Raw genomic sequence first — 13,049 nt, forward strand, 5'->3', positions numbered from 1 at the left:
GGTCAAGACTCGTCACTACCCGTTTTGGCCTGTCGACAGCACTGTTGACTTCGGCACGAGCAACGACGAAGAGAAGGAGGATGTTCATAACCAAACCCCGGAGTTTCTACCCTAACCAGCAAGAGTACCAGAGAGAATGGCTGAGCAGATAGACGACGATCCCGAGATCGGATCGTTGAACGCCCACTCCGATGGAGAACCTCCGCAAGCCATAGTTGTCACCCCAGGACAGTCGGCGTGCGATGTTAAGCCACACGTCCTAGCGGTGCTACCCACATTCCATGGGAAGAGCTATGAAGGTCCTTACGAGTTCATTCACGAGTTTGGAAAAATCTGTAAGGCTCAGAAGCGGCCAGCAGGATCCAGCGAGGATGATTACAGATTGAAAGCCCTACCTTTTGTGCTAAAGGGGGATGCGAACACATGGTTCATGCGCCTACCACCCAACTCGATCAGCACCTGGGCTGACTTCAACCTCGCCTTCCTAGATCAGTTCTTTCCATCAACTAAGATGAGTGCGTTGAAAAAGGAGATCTCAAGCGCTAGGCAGGATTACAACGAATCCCTGAGCGAATATTGGTCAAGATACATGAGCCTCTTGGACGCATGCCCCAACCACAGAATGTCGGAGGCGGAGATCTACAATGTTTTCTATGAAGGAATGAACATGGAAACCCAGGACTTGGCAAACTCATCAGCAAGGGGTGCATTTCCCCACCTGCGGGTCAGTAGAGTGAAGGAAATCATGGGAAAACTATTGAGTGCAAAGAGAGCCTATGATAACCCCCGAGATCCACAGATGAGACGGGGGGTGGCTAGTGCCTCAGAAGCTGAGCAGGGGGACAAGATGGAGTTGAGGATGGACAGAATGGAGAAGGCGCTGATGACAGTGATATAAAAGAATGGACCAGCCTCTCCAACACTTAAGCAAATCACGGAGCAAAAAGGGCGGAATCCAACATACGAACCGCTGGAAGATATGGAAACGTTATCTCAAGTAAATGCGGTTGGATATTGGAAGCAAAATAACAACTGGAACCCTTGGAGGATCAAGGACGCACCATGGAGGGACCACCCAAATTTCAGGTGGTGAGATGGAAATCGGAAACAAGATCAGAATCCCCCTTCAAGTCAGAACCCTGACTGAAATCCTGCAAACCAAGATTACCAACCCAACTAGGCAGGACAAAACCAACAACAGCAGAACCAATTCCAAAACCAAAACCCGCAAAATCCAAACCAAAGCTCCGTATACATATCACCCCACCAGGGAAACAACCAAAACTACCTTAACCAGAATCAGAACCCTCAACACTCTCACCCCCAAAAATTTTCGAACCAACAAGGTACCCATAACCACCCAAATTCCCAGAACTACCAGCAAAATCCTCACCAGCAAGGACCTAGCCAATTCCAGAATCCTAACCGGCCAAGAAGGTCAATGGAAGACATGATGGGGAAGTGCTATCCTCTCAGCAGAGTATGAGGAGCGAAATGCAGTCAAGCAGCAAAGTGGTTCAGGGGTTGCAAAGTGCTCAGAAGGAACAAAAGGTTAACATAGATATGCTGAACAAGCAACTATCCCAGCTGAAAACCTTGGTGGGTGAGTTAAGGGGAAACTCAGGGAAACTCCCTTCGACAGTCCACATACCGGAGAAGGCAAATGTAAGCAAGGTCACCCTGCGGTCTGGAACAGCTTACAATGGGCCCGAGATGAAGGAGGCAGAGAAAGGGTCGAGTGAGGATAAAAGGGAAGAAATCCTACTGCCTAGGGGGAGGGCCCACAGTAAAATCGGGTCAACAGCTGAACCCTCCACTGAAGTAGAAAAGAAGGATTCTGAAGGGGCCGTGAAAATTCCAAAGGAGGTAGTGAAGGGGGACAACCTATTCCCCTATCGTTTCTTAACAAAAAGGAAGAAAGATGACCATGTGGTTTATCTATCCATATTCGGGAAGCTGGATGTCACCATACCATTCCTCTAAGCCATGAAGCTGCTGCCATTGGGAAAGTTCATTAAAGAATTCATAGCAGGCAGGGCGAAGGAGGATAGCATCAGCCATAGTCCAGGAAAAGCTCCCACCCAAGAGAGCCGACCCAGGTATGTTCACTTTACCCATAACCATTGAGGATGTCAGAATTGAGCATGAAATGTGTGATTTAGGAGCATCCATAAATGTTATGCCTTATGCAATCTATAACCGATTAAGGGGAGCTAAATTAACAAACACTAGGGTCCTGATTCAACTGGCTGATAGGTCTTGCATAAATCCTGAAGGGGTGTTGGAAAATGTACTCATAAAAGTGCATGATTTTCGTTATCCTGCCGATTTCTATGTGATAAAAATGAGTGAACCCGAAGCTAGGGAGTCTAGTGGGATACTTTTGGGCATGCCCTTTTTAAGGACAACGAAAACCATTGTTGATATGGCCGAGGGGACAATATGCATAGATTTTCATGGGGAAAAATTTACTTTCAGCATTGATGAAACCATGAAAAAACACATTGACTCTGAAAATTTATGCTATGTTGATGTGATTGACCCCCTAGTCCAAGAGTATCTTGAGGCTGAGTTATTGCAGGAGAAAATGCAAGCGTTAGAGGTTTATGAACAGGCCGACGTAGAAGCTACAGCATGGTGTGGACTGATCAGTAGCCAAGGGCTTACTGATGAGGAAGTTGAGGAAGCTATTAAAAAGTTCTGTATGAAACCTGAGTTCGCTGGGAACGCAAGTGCCAAGCTACCGGCCAGCACAGACGATACCCTAGAAGAAGAATCAGAAAAGAATGGAGGCGCAGAAAATCCATTACCCTCAAAAACTCTCCCACCACAAGACGAATTAAAAAAGCTTCCAGCCAACCTGAAGTATGCCTACCTTGGAGAAGCATATTCACTCCCTGTTATCAACAGTGAACTAACGGAGGAGCAGGAGGCAAGGCTACTGGCTGTGCTGAGCAAAAATAAGAAAGCCATTGGATGGAGTCTGACGAACCTAGTGGGAATAAGTCCGGATGTATGTATGCATCATATCAGGTTGGAAGATAAGGCCAAGGCACATCGGGATCCACAGAGAAAGTTAAACCCCAACATGCGAGAGGAGGTCCTGAAGGAAATATTGAAGCTATTATCACTAGGGATAATCTACTCAGTCCCTGATAGTGAATGGATCAGCCCAGTCCACATGGTCCCCCAAAAGTCCGGTTTCCAGATGGTAAAGAATGAAAAGAATGTACTAGTGCCCACCCGGTTGGTCACTGGATGGCGGATGTGCATAGACTACCGAAAATTGAATGCCGCCACAAGGAAGGACCACTTCTGCTTTTTGGATGGATACAGTGGATACTTCTAGATCTACGTGGAAAGACCAGGATAAGACGACGTTCACCTGCCCGTTTGGAAATTATGCATATAGGTGAATGTTGTTGGGGCTTTGTAACGCCCAAGGAACATTCCAACGATGCATGATGAGCATTTTCTCGGATTTAATTGAAGACTGCATCGAAATCTTCATGGGCGATGTCACCGTCTACGAAGATTCATTCGACTCATGTCTGCGACATTTGGACGTGGTATTAGAAAGATGCCAAGAGAAAAACCTAGTCTTGAACTTTGAAAAGTGCCACTTTATGGTCAGGGAAGGCATAGTATTGGGCCATGTGATGTCAAAAACAGCAATCCAGGTTGACCAGGCGAAGTTGGAAGTTATATCCAAAAGATTTTGCCAAGATTGCCCAGCCTCTCACCAGAAGGAGATTAGAGGTTTTCTGGGGCACGCGTGCGTTTATCGAAGGTTCATCAAAGATTTTGCCAAGGTTTCCCAACCTCTTACTCTCCTCCAGAATGATGTGGAATTCATTTTCGACGCCAATTGTGAAGCAGCTGTTAAACTCCTCAAGGAAAAGTTGGTGACAGCCCCCATTATCCGCGCTCCTGACTGGGATCACCCCTTTGAAGTGATGTATGACGCAAGTGATTACGCAGTAGGAGCTGTACTGGGCCAGAAGATCGATGGGAAAAGGTACGTGATCTTCTACGCGTCAAAGACACTCAACCAAGCGCAGAAAAACTATGACACCACCGAAAAAGAAATGTTGGCAATGGTGTACTTGTTTGAAAAGTTTCGGCAATATTTGCTGGGGTCGAAGGTCATCGTCTATACTGACCATGCGGCGATAAAGTACCTGATAACAAAAAAGGAGTCAAAACCCAGACTGATCAGATGGGTACTCCTGCTGCAAGAATTTGACTGGGATGTTGAAGACAAGCGGGGGATCGAAAACAAGGTAGCAGATCATCTGAGTAGGATCGTGCAAGAAGGATGTAGTGAGAATGTACAAGACAAGTTCCCCGAGGAACATTTGTGCGAAGTGGTCTTCTCGGCCAGAAGGATCGATTGGAAACAGTGATGAAGCTTACTGGCCGGGAAGCAACAACAAAAGGAAAGGAAAAAGTTGGGCAAGAGCCATGGTTCGCAGACCTAGCGAACTATTTAGTTACAAGAGATCTCCTAAAGGTGCCAAGTGTTATGAAGGCCAGAGGTTGAAGATCAAAAGTGAAACAAAATACTAATTTTGGGACGACCCGTATTTGTGGAAAATAGGAGCCGATCAAGTTATAAGGAGGTGTGTTCTTGACTGTGAGCAAAAGGATGTATTGACACACTGCCACTCTTGGCATGTGGAGGGCACTTCGGACCAAGGAAGACTGCAAGGAAGGTGTAGGACAACGGATTCTACTGGCCAACTTTGAACAGGGATGTATACGAGTTTTGCAAGAGATGAAATGCCACAAGTCCCAGTGATCGTGTGTGAAGTGTTTGACGTCTGGGGCATGGATTTCATGGGTCCATTTCCATCATCCTATGGAAACTCCTACATCCCGGTGGCAGTCGACTACGTATAAATATGGATCGAAGCTAAGGCCACAAGCACCTGTGAATCCAAAGAGGTTGCTAAGTTCCTCAAGAGTCATATATTCAGCCAATTCGGAGTGCCGAGGGCGATCATATCCGATCAAGGAACTCATTTTTGCAATCGTGCTATTGAAGCCTCGATGAAGAAGTACGGGGTCCATCACCGACTATCTAGTCCCTACCACCCGCAAGCTAACGGACAAGCTGAGATCTCTAACAGAGAGATAAAGAGCATCCTGGAGAAGACAGTCAACCTTTCTAGGAAGGATTGGAGCGCGAGGTTGGAAGATGTTCTATGGGCATACCGAACAGCCTACAAGACACCAATAGGGATGTCCCTGTACCGTATTGTTTTCGGAAAGATGTATCACTTACCAGTGGAAATTGAACACCGAGCATACTGGGCAGTTCAACTAGTTAACATGGATGCTAGAGCCTGTGAAGAGGAATGGAAGCTGCAGCTACAGGAGCTGGAGGAACTCAGATTGAAGTCTTTCGACTCAGCCATGTTGTACAAAGAAAAGACTAAATTATGGCATGACAAAAATCTTAGGACCAAGGATCTCCAAGTTGGCCAGAAAGTACTACTCTTCCAGTCGAGACTGAAGCTAATGCCTGGGAAGCTCAAATCAAAGTGGACAAGACCTTACATCATAACCGCACTTCGTTCTAATGGAGCGGTCGAGATTTCAAGGAGTGCTCCTAACTCTGAACCTTTTTGTCATAAATGGTCATAGGTTGAAAGTATTTAGGGAAAATACAGAGATGTGTGTAGTGGAAGAAATTCCACTAAACCCTAATGTCGCTTAACTGATCAGTAGGATAGGGATTTAGAGTTCCACCTGGTCAGTTTCTTTTACGTACGATTTGCATGTACTGACTGGGTAGAATTTCAAATTGCCTAAGTAATAGTGTAAATATTGTAAATACGTGGTAGTTAAAATTATCATATTAAGTAAGTAGTAAAATTTTAGGAAAAAAACGAAAATATTTTCTGGAACTTAAATTTTATTCGGGGGACTGCACTGACCAAGACAGTTTCCAAATTGATGCAACCCCGAAAATATATTTAAGCGTCCTTTTTACTTTGTTTCCATACTTAGTAATTTTAAGGAGAAAATTGTGAATTATGGGGAGAATTTTAATTTTGAATTGGATGTCTCGAGTGCAGCTTTGCACGCGTAGGCTGCGACTGAGTGGGCGCCTCAGATAGTGAGGTGACAGACGTCATCCAATCAACTGCGAGAATCTCCAACCGCCTTCCATGCGAAGCATCGCGACCTGGATACCATCTACCATCGGTTGAAACCCTCAATTGCCCTCACCACTACATTAACCCTCCAACCGCCTACCTCCTTCACTTTTATAAACCCTACCTGCAATCTCTCACCCTCTTGAGACAAACCCTTGCCGATCACACAGAAGCCACCCAGAAATCCTCCCCATTCACCACAAGAACACCGGCCCCGACCAAAAACATCACCATGGGAAAAAAGAAACAAGCCCAAAAACAAGTTACCGAAAAACCTCCATTAACCTTTCGAGAAGCGCCAGCGGAAACACAACCAACTGTTCCACCACAACCACCGCAGACGTCGACCGCTCAAGCACCACCAATGGTCTCCATCGACGCTCTGACGACGTATTTCCGACAGACAAACCCTAACATAGATTTGGGAGCAGCGTTGGCTGGCCTGAGTCTACTCGGAGGCGGAGCACCGGTAATACCCATCCCTACTCCGGGACTTCCACCCGTCATAGTTCTTCCACCCACCGTCCCTACTTCATCAACCCCCACAATAATCGAACCCTCTCCACAAGAAACCGCACAACCGGAAACATCAGGAGCCTCTCCTACGCTACAACCGATCTTACCATTAGACGTAAGTCCCATCTCGGCTTACCAAGATCCAGGAACAGGGGAAGAAGAAGCCACCGGAGTGGAGAATGCAGAGGAAGAAATTTCCAACAAGGCTGCAAGCAGGGGAGAAGGGGAGATCATAGAGGAGACGCCCTTGAAAGAAACTGTGGAGGAACGGGAGATGAGGGAAGAAAAAGAGCTGAACGAAACGGCCAGGAAACAAGGCCTCATGAATGACGAAGAATTCCAGTCGCTGATTGATGGAGTGACGTGGAGAGAGGAGATCACTGCCGAGATGGCTGAGGCTCTAGACCTCGCATCTAAGGCAGTAGGAAATGAAAGCGCACAGGAACCAACCGAGGAACCGGAGGAGAAGCCCGCCCAAGCAATAGATGAGATGGTAACTGAGAAGGTGGTAGAAACAGGCCCTGATGTGCCAGAGTACCAGCCAGAAGTAGAGGCGGGCAGCGAACAACAGAAAGAAAAGGAACCCGAAGTTCCAACTGACGAACTGGAGGAAGCAAAACCCCAACACCCCAAATAATCAAACCAAAGGCAATTAAAAGGAAGTTAGTATTGAAGGACGACCCAAGGGCTCCGAGGCAGAAACCAACACGGATATCACAAAGGTGCCTGGGAAGCGGGGTGATTGGGAAGGCAGGAGGCAACACTGCGTCTAGTGCAGTAGAGATATCAAGTGAGGATGAGAAAGACGCTTCTACAAAAACTGAGGAGGAGTCCTTACCGGCTGATGACCAGAAAGACATCCCAACAGAAACAGAGGTGGTGCCACCTACCCCAACTGACCAGGAAGGGAGAACCTCTCCACAAACAAAGGACGACATTGCCGAGATGGCTGAGGATCTGGACCTCACATCCAAGGCAGTAGAAGACAAAGCACCAGAGGAAGAGGAACCCCCAACAAGACCGTGGAGGCCGAGACTACTGCCCAAGAAAAGCCTTCGGCGTCCACCAAGAAGCAGCCAGAGGGTAATACTGAGAAGGACTTGTACCTGCGAGAGAGAAAAAGAAAGGGGAAGGCCCATGTGAAACCAAAGCACAGCAGCAAGAAGCCTCGCATAGCCAATACATGAGTGGTGATCAGAGAGCCGGAGAGGAGAGATCAACCACGATGGAGGGATATTAGCGACGACGACTACGTCTCGAGTGAAGAATTTGAATCGAAGAGCGATGTTTCCTTTGAGGATGAAGAGTTCCAGGAGCACCAACTGCCTAAGAACTATCGTGAGCTCATCCACCCTCCAGTGGAGAGAATAGAGTACCAGCCGTGAGAAGTCGAGCTGGATGATGATCTGATGGAGGACATGAAACACTATAACACCAAAAAGATTCAGGATTCCTTTGATGAAAAGGAGGAAATCAGTAGATCAAATGCGGCAAGGTACTCCACTTTCCCTCTCTTGATGAGCTAGCCACTCGTGAGCCATTTAAGTCGTGTATACATGCGTTGGGGTTTGATTAGTTGCTGGAGAATGGAGATCCCACAATACCCATGAGATTGGCGAAGGAGTTGTTCACCACATTTAGGTTTCAAGTCACAACTGACCTGGATGAGGTGTCTATTACATTCCGGGTGTTTGGGAGAGAAGTGAGCATGAGACTGATAGAGTGGACAGTTAGGCTGGGGATGTGTACACTGGAGGAGGCCATAGGGTCAAAATGGAGGAGTAGGGAGAGGGGAGTCCCTCAGAGACATGTAGAATTTGACCCCCAGGCAGCTTGGGAAGAGATGACCCATCCAGCTGCTGGGCAGTTTACGTCTACCTTATCCCGCTCCACTCATTTCAACAACCCCATCATGCGCTTTGTCCAACTCTATCTGGATTACAACCTGCTGGGACAGACTAACTCTACCGTCCGAACCTCCATGAATAAATTGTACCTTCTGTGGTGCGTGAGAAGCGGAAGAAGAGTACACCTGGGGTTCTGGACCGCTTACCAATGCCACCTGATCGCCACCCACCCACCCAGGAACTTGTCTCTCTGTAATATCATAGGGGCATCCGTGCGAAACAACATAACCACAATAGAGACAGAAAGCCTATCACCGATGATGATGGTGGAGCCTCCTTGCTTGTTTGATATCCTCTTCTTTACCCGCACCAACACAATTTATATCAGGTAAGGAGTCCCGCGTTTTTACGCCATAGGGAAAACCGCAATCCCTGCGGGAAGGGTACTGGCTGGGTAAGGAATGCAAGCTCAGGACCAGAGGCAAGCAAACCTGGAGAGGGTTGTGGCGGAGTTGGCAGCTGAAAACAGGGAAGCACGGGCTGAGTTAGCAAAGTTGGCAGATGTAATGGGAACATACTCAAGGAGATGGAAAGGAACAGGAAGAGCAGCGAGGCCGGGACGAGTGGCCAAGCTAGTAGAAGGAATGAACCAGGTGAATCGGCTGAGAATGAGGAAGAAGACGAAGAGTATGACGGAGAAGGAAGTGAGCAACCGGAGGAAGCACCAGAAGAAGCACCAGCACCTAGCCCTGCTCAGAGGAGGAGCAGGAGGAACAAATGACCACCCACCTTACTGACCAGTTAGCTTTTCTTTTATTTTTATGTTCCTTTTTAATTTTTGTATTTTTTGTAAATTTTTGTTTTATGTGTTTAGTTAACATTCTCATGCTTAGCCTATTGCATAGTCTAAGTGTGAGAAGTTTTTTAAATGTATGTATATATGTTTAATTTTTTTTCATGTGTTTAGTTAATATTCTCCCACTTAGCCTATTGCATAGTCTAAGTGTGAGAAGTTTTTAAATTATAGTATGTGTTTTCTGTGTTGTTTTCTTTTTGTCATACTAGCCATCTTCTTTTCCACTTCACAGCCCGTTCCTGAGGGCAGACACGAGTGAAGTGGGAAGGGGGAGACAATGGCCAGTATGACACACTTGTTATGTGTTAGATTTTTAGGATTATGTGTTAGCTTTTCCTTAGGAGTTTTTGTTCTTAGGTTTACTTAGGACAGTTTTTTTTAGGTTAAGTGTTGAATGAACGGGCTTAAAACTCAATTGTTTCGAACTGACGGTGAGGGAAATTGATGGAAATAAAGCATGCTAAAAAATGGAAACAACCCCTCCCAGTAGATCCTAGTCAGTATAGAGGATGCAAGTATGAGAGAAAAAGCCCAACCTTAGAGCCACACACGAAAGCTCTCTTAAATGGTGAGTTAGAAGCCTAAAAGTGGAACTACTTTCCGCAAAATATATAAAACAAGAAGAGTGGCTGCCATATGATGTCTAGGGTAAAGTGACCGCATGTAGCAAAATCCTAAGGGCAATAGGAAACCCCCCCTGAAAAAAAAAATCACTTCCCTTAAAACCCTTTTTTTCTAGCCCCTCTCCTTTAAATTATGGATCTGATGTGTGGAGTTGAAAATCTGAGTTTATCCATGGAGTTTGTATTCATCTGAATTTTATGCATATTTGTTGAAGAAGACAACATCACAATCCACCTTTTCTAGGACCACTTTACTTTTCAGCCACCTTTTGCTTTTGTCCTTTCACTTTTGTCAGATTTTCTGTAGATATGTCAGCGCACCATCCAGTTCGTTAAGATATTCACCCCAGCTTTTGTTTAACCAATTTTAGTAAACTCTCAATTTTCACATGCACTCCAGCAGAATATATTTCCTCTCATATGTACCAGCTTACCCAGATATCAGATAACCTTACCAGTCAGTAGAGTCTAAGTCCACCTTTAGTTTTTGTCTAGGTAGAATCTCAACCCAAGCGTGATAGCTAACCAACCATTCCATTCCAGAGTGTCACCACAATCTAGAGCTACAACCATCGTTCCTCGTGGGATTTGACCCTTACTCTCACTCCACTAGCCAGTAGAAATGGGTTGAGGAGATTTCTTGATACCGGGTTTTTAGGTCTTCGATCCAGCGACACGACTAGGTTAGGAGTCACCTCCAGATCAGTTGAATACAACACAACCCGAGACCTAACACACCCTTTCCGATACATCAAGTACTTGAAGGGGATAGCTGAGCACGGGCTCATATTTGAGAAACACAATCACATGGAGATGCATGGATTTACTGATGCCGACTGGGCAGGGAACCCGAACGACAGGAAGTCAACCGTGAGAAATTTTACCTTTGTCGGAAGTAACCTTGTTCCGTGGAGGAGCAAGAAACAGAAAATGGTGGCACTCTCTAGTGTAGAGGCAGAATTTAGAGGAATTAGAAGTGGGTTGGCAGAGATATTATGGCTTAGGAAACTCATGTACGAGTTAGATCTTCGCCCAGTCCAACCGTGTAGACTCTTTTGTGATAACAAGGCGGCAATCAACATCTCGGAAAATCCAGTACAGCATGATCGAACCAAACATGTGGAAGTGGATAGGCACTTCACGAAGGAAAACATCGAAGCAAAGATAGTTGAGATGTCATATGTCAAATCCGAAGATCAACTGGCGGACATTCTGACAAAGGCGGTGAACTCAAAATCGTTTCAAGAAGTACTAAGCAAGTTAAGTATCGGGAATCCCGTGACTTAACTTGAGGGAGAGTGTTGGAAAGAAATCACGCGAGATCAGGAGCGCAATATATGGAATCAAATCATACCATAAATGAAATGCAAATAAATGTACATTAGGTTTACCATACATAGAGATAACCTAGTCTATATAACTTCTAATCTTTTGTACATTTTTCAGTGAATAAGAATGAATCATTCACCGATTTCTAACAGGTTTGACCAATCAAAACTAGTTTAACTCGTGAATGACGGCATTCATGTAGCATTGACTCTGGCATTAACCTAGTAGGAATCTCTTCATGGACTAATTCATAGCATACATAAGATATGAATCAATTCATTATCGAATGCTCTGTCCTCACATCTTGTAGTTCGGTGGAGCTCAATCTGGCAGCATTTTGATACAAAGAGAATGAATCATTTTATTTTTGGAGACTGACTTGCCTAAATTGAAAGCACTATAAGGTCATATCTCATTTTTTGAGAATAGGTATTCGTTTTAACTTAACCGTTTACAATTTTGCACAAGATTTATGTATAATTCTTTTATACAGTAGTTTTTATTTGTGTAAATTCTCTTTATTTCGGCTTGAATTGTATGACAACTAGCAAATTCTATTAACAGGGGATACCAATTTAATTCCAGTATGAATGGAAAATAAAGTGGAAGCAAGTAAAAAGGCTGTAATTGAGTGGTACACAATTCAGACAAGGAATTACATAATTGAATAAACACACAATTATAAAACCATTTCCCTGTAATAGATCGATAGAAATTTCAAGTATCGCCAATCAAATTGTTGATCCGGACAGCTCCATCAAGGATCCGAACAACCTTGGTGCAGAACAAGTCAATCAAGGCGACGACGCCACTCCAAAGACGACGGAAGAAGTTGTCCCCGGCGGAGATCGGATAGTCGGACATCGGAAGGAGATAGGCCCGCGCCGCTTGTTTGACAAGGCGGTTTCGGATGCAGACGTCGGATCCGGGCCGGGTTGCCTTGAGCGGCGGGAGCAGATCTCTCAGAGAGCTGTAAGTGTGGGAGGCGCCTTTTAGCGGCAGCAACTCCAGATCGGCGGAGGTTGACATCGTCTTCCACCGCCGCAGATGACGGCGGTTTGGGGATATTAACGGCTGTGTTGTCTATGCGTGTGTATTTTGTATACTTAGTTTCCACCCATTTTTGACTATTTAGCCTGTAAAAAATATGAATTATTTTTATATTAGTCTATTTATAAAAATATACTCCTTTTGTCCTATCCAAATAGATCATTTAAGTATGATAGAAAATGAAAAAAGTAGTTGAAATTGTGTAGTGAATTGTGAGATCCATAAATAATAAAGGAAAAAGAAGGAAAAAAAGACTTTCATAAATGGATATGGATCATTTCTATAGGATGATGTACAAAAGAAAATATGACCTATTTCTATTAGACGGAAGGAGTATAAAATTTTCAATTTTAGAATAGTTAAACAACACAATAATTTTATATATCATTTTATTTATAATTTATACTATTATAATACTACATTATATATCATTTTTACTTTTATAACCTTACTAATTGTATATTAAAATTTAAAATCAAATATTTATATTTTTTTCAGGAAAGAAAGTATAAATTATTGCATAATAAAATTTATACTATTATAATACTACATTATATATCATTTTTACTTTTTTAACTTTAGTAATTGTATATTAAAATATAAAATCAAATATTTATATTTTTTTCAGGAAAGAAAGAGAGTATAAATTATTGCATACATATAA

At 44.3% G+C, this 13,049-nt stretch overlaps 1 long non-coding RNA gene across 1 annotated transcript; it reads left to right on the top strand.

Annotated features, from left to right (window-relative positions):
• Positions 1-11,648: 11,648 nt before the first annotated feature.
• LOC148923190 (uncharacterized) lies at positions 11,649-12,534 on the top strand. Its single transcript, XR_016132623.1, has 2 exons — positions 11,649-11,764; positions 11,900-12,534. It is a non-coding gene; the product is annotated as an uncharacterized LOC148923190 (long non-coding RNA).
• Positions 12,535-13,049: the final 515 nt, after the last annotated feature.

Source organism: Salvia hispanica, chromosome 6 (genome assembly GCF_029641045.1).
Source record: "Salvia hispanica isolate PSC_SH4W2 chromosome 6, Shi_PSC_v1, whole genome shotgun sequence".
In the NCBI taxonomy this organism is placed as follows: domain Eukaryota; kingdom Viridiplantae; phylum Streptophyta; class Magnoliopsida; order Lamiales; family Lamiaceae; genus Salvia; species Salvia hispanica.